General features: G+C 38.1%; 1 protein-coding gene across 13 annotated transcripts in view; it reads right to left on the bottom strand.

Annotated features, from left to right (window-relative positions):
• The window catches only part of KLF12 (Kruppel like factor 12), a 578,056-nt gene that overhangs the window by 294,204 nt on the left and 264,543 nt on the right, over positions 1-19,309 (bottom strand). The window contains exon 1 of one of the 13 annotated variants that reach the window (XM_032402864.1): positions 6,638-6,802. The exons of the other annotated variants lie outside the window; for them this stretch is intronic. The gene's annotated coding sequence lies outside the window, so the exon portion shown is untranslated. Of the gene's footprint in view, positions 1-6,637; positions 6,803-19,309 lie in introns of those variants that run through there. 13 annotated transcript variants of the gene reach the window in all.

Here is a 19,309-nt window from a genome sequence, read left to right as displayed (position 1 = left end):
TTTCAGAGGTACAGGTCTGTGATTCAACAGTCTTACACAATTCACAGATGTGAATTTAAAATAGGCAGTCGGGATCTAGTCTTCATGATTTTAAGTAGTATGCTATGATGATTTCTTTTTTTTTTTTTTTTTTTGGTTCTTTTTTTATTAACATATACTGTATTATTTGTTTCAGGGGTACAGGTCTGTGATTCATCAGTGTTACTTTTTTTTTTTTTTTAAAGATTTTATTTATTTGCCAGAGAGAGAGAGACACGGCGAGAGAGGGAACACAAGCAGGGGGAGTGGAAGAGGGAGAAGCAGGCTTCCCGCTGAGCAGGGAGCCCAATGCGGGGCTCAATCCCAGGACCCTGAGATTAAGACCCGAGCCGAAGGCAGCTGCTTAACCCACTGAGCCACCCATGTATCCTGCTATGATGATTCTTATAAATAATCTTGGTATTATTCTGCATGCAAAGGCATGTCTATTTGTGGAAAATATATAAGCAAGCCAACTGAAACAAGATAGTTTGGGTATCTTCCTCTTAAACAGACTAAAATGAGTTATTTCTGAATTAAAGGCATAATCTCAGTCCCTTCTCCAATGAAAGAAAAGGAAAATACATTCCAAAACTGAGGTCATTTGAAATCTTGTCCAATACTACAATAAAGCCAATGTTTTAAAAGTTTTTCCCTAATTAGAAAGTAACACTTTCATTAACTCATTTAAGTTTTTAGAGATCTTAAGATTGTAGAATTTCTGTACAATCTTCTACATGAAACCCAAGATTAATGTAATGAAAATCCTTTCTTCCTTTTCCTCACCAATGACCTAACCATATGCACAGATACAAAAAAAACTTAACTTTTCACATCAGAAATAACCTGTATTCTCTGATAATGAATTCAATATAAACCAGCCAATTCTGAAAATACATTTCAAAGGAGTATTTCTGAACTGAGCTTGAGTCCATTACCCCAAACAGCTATTAAAATACTTAATTTGAAAATTAATTTATCCTAACTTTGGCTAAATATGTTTCCATCAGCTCAGAGTGTTTAAATTCAACTAAATTACGGAGTCTTTTCTGGCTCTGAAAATACTAAACATGAAGATAATACTAAACAATCTCAATAAATTAACCAAATAATAAAGTTTACCCCATAAATAAATCTAAGCAGAAATAATTCATGCTTTCAACCAGTTAATTTTCTAAACTGTCATTAAAATAAAAAGAAATATATAATATAAAGGAACTATAAAGTCCCTACCTAATCATATGTACTGCTATTAATTCTCTCATTTATAAAATAATCTTCTCAATCACTAGGGATTCAAAAATGAAAAAGACGTCACATATCATATATTTTAAGACTAAAAAAAGGTTGGAGGCGGCATGCTGCTATTTGGGAAAGCACTGAGCCTGCTAAAAAAGCATTGGCAAATCTGGGGAACAGTAGATACCAGGTGTTGTGGTTTGACACATACTTCATCTCTGCAAAAAGCCATGGTATAGAGGATGGAAATAATTGCATTTTTGTTCATGAGGACCAAGTAGATGACAACTTGCTAGAGTCATCAAGAATAGCACTATGAAGTACATGCACAAATCTGTAGTTCAACTTTAATTTGAAAACAGCATTCAGGGCGCCTGGGTGGCTCAGTTGGTTAAGCGACTGCCTTCGGCTCAGGTCATGATCCTGGAGTCCCAGGATCGAGTCCTGCATCGGGCTCCCTGCTCGGCGGGGAGTCTGCTTCTCCCTCTGACCCTCCCCCCTCTCATGTGTTTGCTCTCTCATTCTCTCTCTCTCAAATAAATAAATAAATAAATCTTTAAAAAAAAAAAAAAAAATTTGAAAACAGCATTCAACCAACATCTAAATGAACACAAGTGTCACACAAGAACAAGCCACACACTATCTGGAGACCTTTCTGGATGCAAAACTTTGTCTAAGACATAGTCATTTCCTTCATCTTGAGGGCTGCTGGTTGCTTACTTATATAATGACATTTCTTTTATTTTCACTCATAAACCTCCAACTTCAACTTTAAGGTTCATAAAATGCTATATGCTTCAACTTTAAGGTTCATAAAATGCTTTATGACATATAGAGGGGGATCTTCCAAAATTCTCGTTGGTTTTAAGATGTGCTTTCTCTCTCTGTTTGATCTCTTCGGAAGTTCAGCTACCAGATATTCAATTTTTATCTCCCAAATAAATATCTCTAAACCTAATTTCCCACCTAAATCTCACTCTACGTTTTCCCACATAGATTATCACTGAATAATCCAACAAACATTTAGATTCTTATGATTTTTATCCAGATAGTCTTATCATGTCTGGAATTGTGATAGACACTAGAGATTTGCAGCCAAGATAGCTCCCTTACACGCAAATGGCTTACCATCTTACCATAGGGAAAAAGCCTTACTTACCAGCACCCCAAACTGAAATCATTATTCTTTACCCCAAAAAAAATCCTTTGCCCAGTTTCCCATTGCAGTCTGTGAAAACCATTAACATCCAGACACTGGAACCTTGTCTTTGAATCAATTTGAAGATTCTTTTCTAATACATATTACAACAGTCATATTTATGCCTCCTAAAACCTCTTCTGATTCACTTCTATAATCTTCCTTCACCACCTCAGCATCCTTAGCCCTCATTTAACAAGTCTGGATTATTGTTAATCTATCTGTCTCTATAAAACTAATGATGTAATGTATGGGGATTAACATAACAATAAAAAAATTAAAAAAAAAATCTATCTGTCTCTAGCCTCTGCTCTTTCCAGTGCACATTACAAACAAATACTTATAATATTTCATCATGTTACTCCTGGTTTCAAGAATTTATCATTTATAAATTGCAATGTCTGGACCCCTGTTGATGACCATGACCTTTAAGGAGAAGCTGAAGTTTCTTCTCCTTCCTCTGGGAGGAGTCTCATCACTCCCAACAGGCAAATTTCTAGCACTGTCACCTCTTCACATAAACACAAAAAAAGCATTTGATAAAATGAACACATAGTAATCATTTTTTTTTCCAAGTTGAATATAAGTTCTTTTTTTTTTAATTATTTTTTTTCATAGTAATCATTTTTTAACAATCAACCTTAGGGGCACCTGGGTGGCTCAGTCAGTCAAGCGTCTGACTCTTGATTTTGACTCAGGTCATAATCTCAGAGTCCCAAGATGGAGCCCAGTGTCAGGCTCCACACTCAACGGGGAGTTTGCTTGAGATTCTCTCCCTCTTTCCCTCCCTCAATTTGTGCTCACTGTCTCTCTTTCTCTCTCTCTAAAAATAAATCTTAAAAAAAAATAAAAATCAACCATAGATGTAAAAGAAGACAACTGCATTAACTTGTTGTAGAGTAGCTATTTTAAAATCTACCACTAGCATCACATTTAATGGTGAAATGTTAAAGCTTTCCCCACTGCAATCAGAAAAAGGATATTTATTACCACTACCTCAATTCAACTTATGCTGTAGGTTTCAGCCAGTATCATGAAGACTCATTTTCAAAAATAAAGATAATAAAAAGTAAAACTGTGATTATTCACAGAATAATTATTCATGGAATGATTGTATTAGAAAATCCAAAGACTCTACAGTCACAAAATTAACACATGAATTTAGCATGGTCAATATGCAAAACTCAATATACCAGCAAAAAAACCAACTATAACAATAAATTCAAAAGCCAATAAAATTTATAACACTAAAGAATTAAACACCAAAAAATAACCTTAATAAAAGATGTTCATCCACCCTGAAAAAACAAAACATTATTGAGAGAAATTAAAGAAGTCCTTAAAAAAAGGAAGGATATACCATGTTCATGGGTGGGAAAACTCAATATTAAAATGTAAATTCTCCTATGGGGTGCCTCAGTGGCTGAGTCAGTTAAGCATCTGCCTTCAGCTCAGGTCATGATCCCAGGGTCCTGGGATGGAGCCCAGCATCATCAGGCTCCCTGCTCAGCAGGTAGTCTGCTTCTCCCTCTCCTTCTGCCCCTCCCTCCTCTCGTGCTCTCTCTCACTCAAAATCTTTAAAACAAAACATAATAATAAAAAAATGTAAATTCTCCTTAAATTGATTTCTACAGATCAATTTAAAAACCAATCAATAAAAGCCCAATCAAAATCCTAGGGCTATGTATTTGTGTGTGTGTGTCTGTGTGTGTGTGTGTGTGTCTGTGTGTGTCTGTTTGTGCCTGTGTATGTGTACTGTAAGCAGTTTCCAAATTTTAAATTAACATGTAAAGAAGTAAGAATAGCCAAGGTGATCTTAAAGAAAAAGGACAAAGTTAAGGGACTTATATTTTCATATTTCAAGGTTTATAAAGTTCTAATAATTAAAATATTTTGGAATTGATACATAAGTCTAGATAAATTGATCAATAAACTCACATATAATTGGTCACCCAATTGAGATGAAGGTGGTACTGTCCCGCAATTAGGAAAATATGGCTTTGTCAATAAGTGATGCTCAGTCAAAAGAATGCCATATTAGGAAAAAATGTGAATTTTGACCCCTACACCGCACAACATACACAAAAATCTACTCCAGATAAATATAGCCGTAAATATGAAAGGTAAAATAATAAAGTTCCTACAAACAATAAACGAGAAAATCTTCATAATCTTACGAGGGGCAGAGATTCCACAAACAGGACACCAAAAGCACTAATCATAAGTGATAGACTAATAAATGAATAATATTAAAATCAAGAACTTCTCTTCATCACAATAGTTCATAAAGAGAATGGAAAGGCAACTTGTATATAGACAGAAGATAACTGCAATACATGTGACAGAATATCAGTATCCAGAATATATACAGAACTTCTACAAATCAATAAAAAAATATAGAAAACCCAAAAGAAAAAAATGAGTAGACAATTTGAAAAGAAAAAAATGAGCAATTTGAAAAGGGACTCTATGAAAATGGCCAATAAACACATGACAATGTTCTCAGCCTCTTTGGTCATCATGGAAATGTAAACTCAACCACAATGAGATACCACTGCAAATTCAACAGAATGTCTAAAATTAACAATACTGGGGAGCCTGGGTGGCTCTGTCAGTTAAGCATCCAACTTTTTATTTCAGCTCAGGTCATGATCTGGGTTATGAGATCAAGCTCCACATTGGGCTCTGTGCTGGGTACAGGGCCTGCTTAAGATTCTCTCTCTCCCTCTCCCCCTACCCCCGACTCGTGCACATGCTTACTACCTCTCTCTCTCTCTCAAAAAAAAAAAAAATCAATAAATTAAATTAACAACACTGATAGTACCAAGTTCTAGTGATGATGTGGAAGAACTAAAAGTCTCATATACTGATGGTATAAGGGTAACCTATATAAATAATTTGGAAAACTGTCAGTCTTCTAAAGTTGAACATATACATATCTAATGACCCAGTAATTCCACTATCTATCCCTAGATATATACCCAACATAATTAAGTATATATATATTCACAAAGTACATATACAAGAAGATCACAGCAGACCTATGTGTAATAGCTAAAAATATATACAACCCAAATGTCCATCAACAATAGAATGGATACACTGTGGCATAGTCAAATAATGATATATTATACAGCAATGAGAAGTGATGAACATGAAAAATAAAATTCATAACACAATGTAGAATAAAATTAAACCGTTTTTAATAAGTTACAATGGGACGTCCAGCATGATTCCATTTATATAAAATTCAAAAAGATAAAACTAATTGATGGTGACAGGAGTCAAAGTAGTGCTTATATTTGGAGGGTACTAATGACTAGATAAAAATACAAAGGAGACTTCTGGGTTGGTAATGTTTTAATTTTCTGTCTTTGTGGTAGATATATCAATATGTCCAGCTGTGAAAATTAATTGAGGCACAGCTTATGATTTACATAATTTTTGTACATCTGTCATTTCATAAAAGCTAATTTATGGGGTGCCTGGGTGGCTCAGTCAGTTGGGTGTCCAACTCTTGATTTCAGCTCGGGTCGTGATCTCAGGATCCTGTGATCCACCTCAGTGACTGAGCTCTGTGCTCAGCAGGGAGTCAGCTGGAGATTTTCTCTCTCTCTCTCTCTCTCCCTCTCTCTCCCCCTCTGCCCCTCCCCCAACTCACATGCAGGCACATGAGCTTTCTCTCTCTCTCAAATAAATAAATCTTTAAAAAAAAAAAGCTAACTTAAATTTTTTCCTATAAGAGAAAACTGAATTATACCAATTCATAATCTTAAATCAGATTATCCAAATTATTATTGGGTAGTGTCCAGTGTATGCATGAATCACTCCAAAGTGAGCTATCACCCACGGACCAAGCAATTATTAAAAGGGGGCTACCTGAGGCATTCTTGACCACAGGAGGGCAAGCAATTAGAAACACACCTGATATCCTAACTCCCTTGAATAACCTTGACACCTAGCGGCAGTTTTTAACGCAAGCAAATTATACAATGCGTTTTGTTTGGAATTTCTACTGTTCATAGCAATATGCTGAATTCTTGTCACTCATCACCAAACGTTATTTGATTGGTGAGATTCGTGTCAAATTAGATGGAGAAAACAACATGGTCCTTCTTCCTTCACTTTATAGTACTGCAGTACTACCATTAACTATTATTACCACTTGGTAAATTAGCTAACCTGTCTGGGCATCAGCCTCCTCATCTATGAAATGAAGGGGTTAAAAGATCTTCAAGTCTTCTTCCATTTATAAGGTTGCAGACCTACAAATCCTGTATTTTAAGAATGCATAGGGGTGCCTGGGTGGCTCAGCTCAGTCAGTTAAGTGTCTGACTCTTGATCTTAGGGGTCATGTATTCAAATCCCATGTGGGACTCCATGCTGCGTGGAGCCTACTTTAAAAAGAAAGAGAAAAGAGAAGAGAAAAAGAATGCATAAGTCTTAAAGGCATAAGCTATGAAATGGAATAAATGATTTTGTTGGGTTTTTTTTAAAGATTTTATTTATTTATTTGACAGAGAGAGAGACAGCAAGAGAGGGAACACAAGCAGGGGGAGTGGGAGAGGGAGAAGCAGGCTCCCCGCGGAGCAGGGAGCCCGATGTGGGGCTCAATCCCAGGACCCTGAGATCATGACCTGAGCCGAAGGCAGACGCGTAACGACTGAGCCACCCAGGCGCCCCTGAAATGGAATAAATGAATACTGGTTGACAGAGTTTGAGTTCTAACTGTGAATTGGTGAACTTATGATTTAACCAAACTTCTCACTCCCAGGGGCTCCTATCCCGGTTTAGGCAGGAATACAATGGAAAACTAATGCATCAATTGTAACTTAGCATGCCACGTAGCTTTACTAGATGGCACTCTGAAGAGAAATTCTTAGGAGCTCAAAAGGGGACAATGGAGTAAAGTATTTTCACTCTTTCTGCAGCTGAGCCTGTGGACACACCAGTAGCGAATGATTCCCTGGAGGTGGCCTTGGAGAATTCTGAAGGTGAGCAGGGAGCATTTCCTTTCCAATTTCCAAGCACAGTTCCATAAAGCACCGCATTACAAGAGAGTTTATCGGCGACTGTAAACAGTCTCTTTCCCTACAGTTTTACCACAGCCAGAAATGAATGCGCAAAAATGAATCCGCCACTTTGTCTTGTGTAATTTAAAGGAGTCTATTATTTACAATAGTATCTCAGCAGTAAAAATATAATCCGTAAATCAGGTATGTGCCAGGCAGTGTGGCAGGCACTTCACACATTACCTTAGGTAATCCTCCCTGCGAAGAAGGGGTATTAACCTCCACTTTACAAGTGAAGAAACAGAGTGTGATGATTATCAAAGTGCACAGCCGGGATCTGAACACACTCTCCTTTGATCCTAGAGTCCACACTCTTTTCCTCATGCCAGAGTGCCTCTCCCCAGGAGCGTGTGAGCTGTGAGCTTGATGGACATGCTAGGCCAGAACAAAGTCATGTAAGTTACAGATGTGGCCAGATTTCAGGAGTGCCACCAAGCACTGCAATGGCACAAATCCTCACTGCGGCATCATCCTGTGGCTGGACCAAGCAGCCACCAAAGAGACGGCTGTTTGCAGTCTCGATTCCGAGCAAGAGCGTCTGCCGGCGTGAGTCTTGCTTGCTGCTGCTGTTCGGGCAGCCTTTTCCATGCCTGCTCTGCGGACTAAAAGGTCTAAATTAAAGTGTAACAGAGTTCCTATTTTCCAGTGCATTTAGTCTTCAATGTAGGTTTGCTCTGAGATGTTGTGTAACACTCCCATACACAATCCAGAGGTCCAAGAAGCCTAGATGTTACCGGAAAGTTAACCCTCCTGTTTTAAGACCATAAACAATTACTGCAGAGTTCATCAGGAGCAGTTAAACTTCTTTAAATCACTTTATTCACCGGATGCCTGATTTAGCAGCCTGTAGCTCTGAATTCAAAACTTACCTTTTCTACTTGCAAATTCTAGGGCTATGGACTAGGCATATCTCTCTAAAATTCACCTTTTCCACATCCATAGAAATGGCTAATATTAATGTCTACTTTGCAGGATGTTTGTCATGTCTGGGTAACCTAAGAAATGCAACTTGCTGAAAGTCCTCCATAAAAACAGTAGTTATTCTTAGATTATTTTTTTTATTTAGAAATACTACTTTGGTTTTTAAAACACAGAAGTAATATTATTAAGCCACAGAATCTGCTGGATCCCAAAGGAGATCAGAAAAAAAAAAGGCCTACGAACTTCTTGGGTATCCTATATTACTATTATTATTATTATTATTATTATTAAATCATGCCAATTAAAAAAAAAAGTAGTTACTAAAGTCAACCAGATTTCCAGAAAACATACATTGATATGTCATACTCTCCTTGTACGGAGAAAGAGGCAACAGAGGATGGGTTTATAATTTTTCATAATAATATGATCCAAATAAACTAAAACCCACAGAGGTAGAGTTCACTCTGAAAATCCATTATCCAGAATTCCTATTTATGGAGATTATTTGGCTCTATTTTTTTTTTTTTTTAGATTTTATTTATTTATTTGACAGAGAGAGACAGAGCGAGAGAGGGAACACAAGCAGGGGGAGTGGGAGAGGGAGAAGCAGGCTTCCTGCGGAGCAGGGAGCCTGACGCAGGGCTCGATCCCTGGACCCTGGGATGATGACCTGAGCCGAAGGCAGACGCTTAACGACTGAGCCACCCAGGTGCCCTGGCTCTATTTTTAAAAACTTAATTACTTAATATTATATCTATTCCAGAATAAGTCAGACTTTGATTTTCAATAACTTCTTCACTCTCTCTTTTATTGCCTCTTTAATATCATTGGTCTTACTCCCTTATTAGGAAATCCACCTCTTGATCTCTTTCACTATGAACTTTAATCACTCATTCACTGAATCAACAGGACTTATCCTAGCCCTAAATCCCTAGTCCTGTTAAAAATAAATGATGCTAGATTTCAGAGAGCACAGATTTCAGCATAATAATAAAAAAATTGCCATGAAAGTATGAATCAAAATAGTATAAAATCTCTGCTTGCAGTACTACAGAAACTAAAGGCCAAAAACTGCTAGCGATTACACCAGTCATGTGTCTGTCTACTGAGCATCTGAAATATGACTGGTCTAAATTAAGCTGTTCTCTAAGTGTGAAATACACACCAGATTTTGGAGACTTTTTACCAAACAAAAACAAAAACAAACAAAAAAAACCCTAAAATATTTCATTTATCATTTTATATGTTGAAATGGTAATACTTCGAATATACTGGGTTAAATAGATTAAAATTAATTTCATTTGCTTCTTTTTACTTTGTAATGTCACAATTATGAATTACTTAAGCAGCTTGCATTATATTTCTATTGGGCAGTGGTTATGGTCCCACATTTCAAAGCCTTGCACGACACACTAGGAATTTTCCTGGCCTCTAATTATATTTTATATAGACCTTAATGACACGTCTACTTTGTCCACTAAACTCCCCAAAGGTATGTTTTCTTGTTTAATCTAGTGTTTAATGTATTTGGATGTAAATGTATCACCAATTGTACTGTTAATTGAGCACAATCTTGAGCCCCTTGGAGAGCTATAATTGTGCAGAATGTATTTGATGCTTGCTGGTACCTGATTTTTATCTCACCAGTTTATTAATCTTCAGTTCTTTGAAAACTCTGCAAAGTGATCTCAAAAGCACTGTGTGTCTTCCAAAAGCACAATCATTCACGTACAGCCATGCCCGAACTCAAAGTGTCAAAGGCTTTCCATAATTCTCATAGCCTATTAAAACTAAAAGATTCCCAGAGGACCAGAAATATAACATAGCACCCACTGTAACGTCCTGAGAAGTAGCTGTATTTCAATCGATAAGATACAATGTAACGTATTCTGCATCACATACCTGCCCCAGCTGATGGGAAATGCATCGGACAGTATACATCATTAAACACAGCCAAGTATATTATGTTACGGCACCATTTGGAAACTCAGGCCAGACAATCTTCCTAAATTTCTAAATGTCAAACCTACTGACAATAACATCTTCATCCATTCTGTTTACTGGTGCTCCTTCTTAGGCAGTCCTCTGAGTAAACAAACTTGAATCAGAGTTTGTAATTTTCATAATGTATAAATTCGTGAAAGAATTCATTATACATTTAAGGAATTTTCCAGCTCTTTTACAGACATGTGACAGTACCTAACAAACAATCACATATTATTAACTTTTATCAACCCTCATTTTTTTTTTCACAGATGTGCATGTGGAGACAATGTCTTCAATCCCATGATCTCCACCAAATATCTCTCCTCTGCTCAGGTGGGGACCCATCCCTATCAGGCCAAGTAAGCAGGGCTATACTCAACAGACACTGGCTCGCTGGTGAATAAACCTTTGACGTCAGAGAGGGGGTCTACCTGGTAAAGAGCACATGGATTGATTTCTTCTAAATCTGCAGAAAGACTTTAAGAGTTGACTGATCCCTACACCTCCCAAGGGAGGCCCCCAGGGGAGTGGACTTCCTGAACCCACAACCTAGGACAACCTGGAAATGCTAGGCCATGCATGAAGTTACCAGAAGGCAAATTCAGTGCTTCCAAACTTCAAAACATCCTCAAACTGTCTGAGGAAATTAGTATCTCAGCGTACCTGTGACCACCCACAGCACGCCAGTTGGGAAGCTCTGCGCTCATTTACTGAGGGAGCTACAAATCTAAATGCTAACAGGAGCCAGGAGGGTGAAACAGAGGAGTGCAGCCTTTCGAGAAAAGCTAGAAGTGGGAGGGAGAAAGGTTGCCCTCTCCGGAGAAGGCCACTGCTACTCAACTTCTGACAACATCTGCCCTGTAGCTACGTTCAAATGAAATGAAGAATCTATAGCCCTTTACGAAATTTTCTAGTTAAAAAAACAATGGCTGCAATGCTGAACTGACAAAAACCAGACAACACAAAAACATCAGCCAGTTCATGAGATGTGTTGCACTGTTTTGACCTTCAGATTCAAAATACCTAGGAGGCCAAGAAATTACAAATTAGAGAGACCCTAGATCTATCTGGGTCTTTGCCATGGTGAGCCAAGAAGAACAGAAATTCACACAATAAAAACATGGTGCTTCTTAAAGAAGCATCAATTTTACTTGTAGGGTTTTGTTTTTCCTTTTTTTTTTTGAAAATTTACATTAAAACAAACTGAGTGTATTACGAATACAGTTCAAAAATCGTATGATTTGATGTAAAACAGGAGAGTCAGGATACATCTACTACCTGTGGCAGGCTACTTTCAACCACATACCTGGGATTATTTCCTTCCTGAGGAAAAAGTTTGAGAAGTAATCTACTGGGCAACCAGCAGAGAGGACAAGAACCTCTTAAACTGGCTCTGAACAAAATAAAATTTTCAAGGATTCTTCCATAGCTTGAAGTTTTTAAGCAGTCCTGAGACACTTAGGTTGCTACTTCAAATGTAATCTGCATCCTCAGAATGTTCTAGAAGGCTCCTGGAAGACTGAATTTCAGCAGTTCAGGCCTGCCAGCCCAGTGGACAGAGGGCACCCCACTAACACAGTAGCACATTTGCCCCATTCTGTACCAGTAAATAGTTTTCTTCATGTGTTCTGCCTTTGTTTATGGGTAATGAATAAAACATAAAATTGCTATTTGGAATATAAAACACTGTAGTTCTTGCAAATGGTAAAGTTATGCTGGCTGTAGTTTAGGGTACTAAGGCTGTTATTTATAGGATAAAACCCATTATCACTACTCAAATATTGAACAAGAATAGTTTGTGTTCAAAGATAAAAATTGCCACAGGGGACTACTGATATAGGAAATATGGCTGGAGAGATATGGGATGCATATTAAAATTTATATACTGAAAAGAAAAAATGTATTTAACAGGTATATTTAATATTCCAGTAGCATCGACTGGAATTGTTAAAGTTATATTTGCTGACATTTCAATTATAACCTTCTATTTTCAGTGCCTTCAGTTCAATCCAAAAATTTTCTCCAGGCCCAAAAGTAATGTACTTTATAAGGTCTTAGTCTGCCAATGATTTTTTGGTAGTGTTCAGCACATTGAAACTTTCAGGGAAAAGACCAAAGGCAAATCTGAATGTTTTTCCTCACAAGATCACCAAATTTTGAAATGAATATAGTAGGGATTTAAGACAATGTTTTTCCAAGTGAAGCAGAGAGGCTGAGTTTGCCACTGTTAGTTAAATAATACCTAACGGAGTCAGGAATCAAACCAAGGGATTTTCACTCCAGATCCATGCTCCTAACTATTATAGTTTATTGCCTTGGCATTATCATAATTTGATAGAAATATTTGCATATGTAGCAATTTATACATAGTATTAGTACACCATATATAGTATTTATAGTATTATATACCTATGATTTTATTTTTTTAAGTTTATTTATTTTAGTAATCTTTACACTCAGTGTGGGGCTTGAACTCAGGACCCTGAGATCAAGAGTCACATGCTCCTCCAACTGATTCAGCCAGGCCCTCCTACCTCTAATTTTAATCTATTTCATAGACTTCAACTTCTTAGAACTCTTACTATTAATGCTAACTTAATGGTATGTAACCTTCAATGCAATTACAATTTGTACATATAATTCTTTGTGCAATTTCTTGAAGTCCCCACTAAATTGCATTTTCAATGGCTGTGGGGCATTCTAGGGCTTACTGAAGTTGCTCAGCCTCTCTAGGACCCAGTTTTTCATATATAAAACAGGAATAATAACAGCACTTATGTTGGAATGGCTCCGGGGATGAAATGCAAAAATATAAGTAAAGTGCTTAGCACAATGCCCGGCACACAGGAAGCAGTAAGTAAATGTTAGTCATTATCATTACTGTTGCTGATAATAATTTTACCCACCCTTTGTCCTTGTGATTTACACAGGGCTTGGCACATGAGAGGTGCTCAGTAAATAATAATTAAATAAATTAAGAACTACTTTAAGACTTTTTAAACAACACTCCCTGCCCCCGCCCCAGTCCCATACATGCAAATATACCCTTCCTCTCCATTGGCAGTGCCATCTCAAACATGATCTTGTTTCTTCTACCTGAAACACAACTCCCCATCCTAATTTTCATCTAGCTAACTCCTACTTTTCATCTAAGTTTTGGCTCCCTTTCTTCTTTTATGGGAAGTCTTTTCTTAAACTGAGAGCCCATTATGCGCACCTGCTTATGCTTTTTCACTGGGTTCTCTTCTTGTTCCTAACTATCAAAGCACTTAACACCAAGTCTTCTTGATGCTTTTTTTTTTACTTGCCTTAATACCCAACTAGATTGCAAATTCTTTAAGACAGACACCATTATTTACCACTGTAAAGGTACACAACGTAAGAGATGTTCAAAAAACATTTGTTTAAAGAATGAACAAATACATACTTCTATCTGAGCAACATTTCCATGATTCTCACCCTCCCCAACAAATATCATAGTGGATTTGATATTTGGTTCAATTTTAGAAATGAACAAAAAGGGAAAGACACTTAAGATGTTTTGTTTTTCTTTAAGTGAACAACAACAACAAAAAACTTGGACAAATTCCTCCCAAAAGATACCCAAATGGTCACAAACATATGAAAGGTATGCATCAACATTAACCATCAGGAAAATGTAAATTGAAACCATATGAGACACTAATACACAGCCATCAAAATGGCAAACAAAAACAGCAAGAAAGTATGCATAATAGCAAGAACATGGGGCATCTAGAACTTCCATATACCACTGATGAACATCTACATTGGTACACTTAGGAAAACTGCTTGGCAGTATCTACTAAAATGAAAACATATTCCTTAAAGCTCAGCAAATTCCACTTCCAGGAATATGCCACACAGAAATATGCACATGTGTATATATTCACACGGAATACCCCTAACAGCTGAAAACTGGAAACAGGAAAATGTTCACCAACAGTCAAGTGGATAAATCAGTCTGTGGAAGTTTTTGATAAATTCATACACTGGAATATTATACAGCAATGAAACAAAAGAACACTACAGATACATCTCAAAAACATCATGTTGGGTGAAAGAAGCTTAACTCAAAAGACTACATGTTATACTCGTGTTGTGTTAAGGGATACAGCTGTCTATGGCGACAGAAGTGAGAGTAGTTGACTCTCGCGTGAGTGGCTATGACTTGTGCTGGGTGGTTGTTGAGTAGAGATGTTCACTTTGTGGGAGTTCATCCATTTGTACACCTGTAATATGTGCACTTTTCTGCATGTGAACCGCCCTTCGGTGAAAAGGCGAACTAAAAATAAATAAAGGGCGCCTGGGTGGCTCAGTCATCAAGCATCTGCCTTCGGCTCAGGTCATGATCTCAGGGTCCTGGGATCACGTCCCGCATCGGGCTCCCTGCTCCGCGGGAAGCCTGCTTCTCCCTCTCCCACTCCCCCTGCTTGTGTTCCCTCTCTTGCTGTGTCTCTCTCAGATAAATAAAATCTTTAAAAATGAATAAATAAAGGTCCTCAACCTAAAAAAAAAAAAAAAAGTCGATACAGATGATTCACACAACTCCAAGAAGTCTGAAATCCTCTGAACCTGACTAGTCACTTGATTCTATCTGAGATCTCATCTTGATCTTATTTCTAACTCTTCTCTTTACTGGCAAATTCTATTTTAATCTATTTGCTAAATATAGACTTCATACACACAGGTTTAACATTGCCATAAAAAGGGATGGAACAGCAGAAATGGGGTCATGATCTTTTTATTACAAATTTTTTTGAAAAAAGAAGAGGTTTTCCTGAGAGAAGCTGGCAACTGTCACGAGAGAAAATGGATACACACATACATCCATGTATTTATATTTATACTTATGCAAACATCTCAAACAAATGGTCTGAGTTGGAAGTAACTGGCCAAAGAGCAGTGAAAGGCCTGGAAAAGCAGAGCCCTGGCGTATCCAAGATGGCCCACGCTAAGGGAAGAAGCAAAGAAGGGGTAAGAAAGCATCCGGGCTGACAGTTCTAGCGCTGTCACCAGGAGGCATGCCAGCTCTGCAACAGCCCGGGAGGGGGCACAGGGCCCTGGATTATTTAGTGGTGCCTGCCAGCGTAGGAAAATGTGAGAAATTAGGGTTGGAATAACCAAGACCATGAGAAGGCCTTTAAAAGTCCTTATAATTATTGCCTTTTACATTTTTTTTTTTTTTTAATTAGAAGCATAAAGGCAACATCCTCAATAAGCTAAACTCTGACAGGATCTTACCAATTTTAAACTAGTAAAATGTGGCTACACAATGGATTCTTCATTTTCAAGCCCTTGCTCACTAGAAATTTTTCAGGCTCTCCCTCCCTCACCGCCCCCCACCTCCCCCCCCCCCATTATTCTGCTTTCTTATGCATAATACATGGCTAATTATCTCCTGCAAAAGTGACTTAATATGCAGAAATGCCCTAAGGGTGAGCTCACCACTGCTGAAAAGGTATACAAAATAAATCCATACATATCATTTCAAGAAGGCAAATCCTCCTTTGGGAATGGGTCACTGTTCAAAACATTCAGAAATTAGATTTTACCAGACATTTTGTCTGTTTCATTGGAAATTATGTTTAACTCCCTAACATTCAAATATTTAGGCATCATCCTGGTCTTATAACAGATCATTCAGTAGAACCTATTGCTCTGAGAAGCCACATCAAGTTTTTATTCTTTACCAATGACAACAACCAACCAATGTCAGGCATGCTTTATTCATCTAATAGAAACCACAAAATGTGTATATATTTCTATTCCCATACTATTAACTCTCCATATGAAGACTTCAAGCTGAAAAGAGTTTTTTCGCTATAAAGTAATTCCATTTCATTGTAAACTCTCTTCAGATAACAAATATATTCATCATAAATCAGTAAAATTACTATAGAACTATCACAGAGAATGAAGCTATGTTGTTTGTGTTGAAAATTGGATTTCTCTGTCCAGAAGCTTACTCAAAATAGGTCTTTTTAACTTAAAAGTCCCATGCAATCAAAGATCTGTATGTTTAAATCAAAGTAGGAAACAGATCAACATAACTTTGCATCTCTTCATGTAATTAGACCGCAAAATAAAATTTCCTCTTTTCTGGGAAATTTCTCTTTCTGATGGAAAATCCTTCCAATTTTAACATTTTAAGAAGATAAAAATCTACTCCTTTAACAATGTCCTCAGCAAAAGCAAAAGCAATTGTCCAGACTACAAATCACATGGAAACCCTCTGGTCTTTTCTTTCAGCTTCCCCTGTAAGAGTAACAGAAACTCCATTGCTGATCTCTGTGCCCATCAGCTCTCACTGCTCAGTGTCACGGCCTGTACATTAAGTACAAATGTCAGGCAGTCATAAAATCTCAACAATTCCAAACTCTTTGGGGATCAAACATAAAATGGCATTCTGTTGAGTGGGAAATCCCATGGCCTGTGGCCATGTCTTCCAGGGGTTTGACATGCTGGAAAAGAAAAACACAGCCGGCCTTTAAAACAAGGTCATTCTTACATGGAATTCGGTTGTAAAAAAAAAAGGCTTTACAAGCCTCATATTTATATTGGCTAAAATATCTTTTCATGCATATATAAACTTCAAGCAGCCATGCCAGAAATTTTAGCAATTCTTTGTTAATTGCACAGTTCTCATGGACTAAAGCAACTTCTATCTAGTCAAAGTGACACAAAAAAGCAAGCAGCGCCTGCCAGTGATGGATTCAAGTGCTCTACTCCTGTTCAGCATATCCGGGTCTGAAGAAAGAAGATGGGTATCTAATCACTACAGGACAAATCCCACAAAGCCAGCAGCACCTTACGGATGCCTAATACATCACACCGGAGGTCTGAGTACAGGCAGGACACTTGACAGGATGCAATGATTTAGAATGCACTCCAATTTTTAAGGAAGTCAGTGTTAGAGCCAGAAACAGGATAAATGAAAACTTTTAAGACACATGTTTTGAGATTTATAATCAAGTAGAGATAGAGAAGGGGAAGCAGATTAGACAAGTGTTTAGACTTTTCCATCAAAATATGGAATGGTAAAAAGATTTTAACACCTGCCACTTCCTTTGCAATTGTGAAGAAAGATGACTGACAATTCTCATGGGTTTTCATTACCATCAAGATCCAGCACCTTCCAAGTCTCCTACTACATAACTGTGTCAAGCAAACCCTATCTCGGAGAAAAAGTGCTTTCAAGTAAAGGCAACGCAGAGAAAAAGGAGGCACGAAAAGAAAAAAGCATTTTGAATTAAACTCAGAAAGATCAGCTGGGTGTCAGGAGTAAAATCATTTCGACTTCTTACTAATAAGTTCATAAAATTGCTACTCACATCTGGAACGATCAGGCAATTGACTTGATAGCATATTGACATTGTTTTTTATCAAGGATAAAAAAGAGACGACTTAATATAATAATCCTAGTCTATTAATTCTACTCCGGTCTAAGGAAATAAGGGTCCTAAAAGTTGACGGTTGATGATAATTCCATGTCTCTAAGACACTGTTAATAGGGGGCGCCTGGGTGGCTCAGTTGTTAAGCATCTGCCTTCGGCTCGGGTCATGATCCTGAGGTCCTGGGATCGAGCCCCACCTTGGGCTCCCTGCTCAGCGGAGAGCCTGCTTCTCTCTCTCCCACTCCCCCTGCTTGTGTTCCTGCTCTAACTCTGTCAAATAAATAAAATCTTAAAAAAAAAAAAAAGAAAAACTGTTAATAGAAGAAGCTACAAACAGGACATGATATTCTTTTTTTTTTAAGATTTTATTTATTTATTTGACAGAGAGAGACACAGCAAGAGAGGGAACACAAGCAGGGGGAGTGGGAGAGGGAGAAGCAGGCTTCCCGCGGAGCAGGGAGCCCGATGCGGGGCTTGATCCCAGGACCCTGGGACCATGACCTGAGCCGAAGGCAGACGCTTAACGACTGAGCTGCCCAGGTGCCCCAGGACATGATATTCTTGAGATAATGATACAGGAGATCCTGGGAAATGACTAAGGGGGGCGGGGGCGGAGGAGGTGCCAGGAGGGAGAAGGAGAGAGGGAGAGAAGCAGGAGGAAAGGCAGGGAGGGAAAGAAGGAAACATAACAGAAACAACACTAGCTTTAGTGTAAGATCAGAGAGAGAGCTTGGAGCTGGCTAGTACAGGCACATGAGAGCTGACCATGGACGTCTCTACATAACCCCATAACTGCACTTCTGTAGCTTGAAATCCATCACGGTGTCTGTGTTGGGCCCAAGACTGATTTTCCAATGTAGAAAAGATGATGAATGATACAGAGAAAAGGAGGCAGAAAAGTAAATCTAAAAAGCACACCAACCCCCACCCCTACCCAGATGCAACCACTACTGACCACTCCAATCTGCCAACACATCCAACCCACAGACACCTCACTGGCCCTCTCTTTTTTGAAGATGTTCAGGAAAGTCATGCAATATGAAGAAGGAAGAATCAGATCATGAATTTTTGTTTTGCTGAAACTAACTTAATCTAAATCTATCCATCGTGCGCGCGCGCACACACACACACACAAAATCTCAAAAAGTTTTAAATTTTAAGTATCGCTGCTATTCAGTGGAATATAGACTTTTCGACCCGTATTTCTCAATGTTGGCTACACATCAGAATTCTCTAGGAGCTCTCTAAACTCTTTGAGCCATCTGAATGCCTGAACAATGACAAGTGAATCTCTGGGGTTGGCGCTCAGGCAGCCATAGGTTTAAGCTGATCCCAATGTGCAGCCAGACCTGAGAACCACGGCACTAGACCTAACACGTCTTACTCCTTGCTCTACACTAGTGATTCTCAACCTGAGTTGTATACTCCCAGATTCCCTTGGGAGGCTTTTAAGCATACAA

This window comes from Phoca vitulina, unplaced genomic scaffold (assembly GCF_004348235.1).
Source record: "Phoca vitulina isolate PV1807 unplaced genomic scaffold, GSC_HSeal_1.0 scaffold5, whole genome shotgun sequence".
Taxonomy (NCBI): Eukaryota; Metazoa; Chordata; class Mammalia; order Carnivora; family Phocidae; genus Phoca; species Phoca vitulina.
This window is presented reverse-complemented; position numbering and strand designations above follow the sequence as displayed.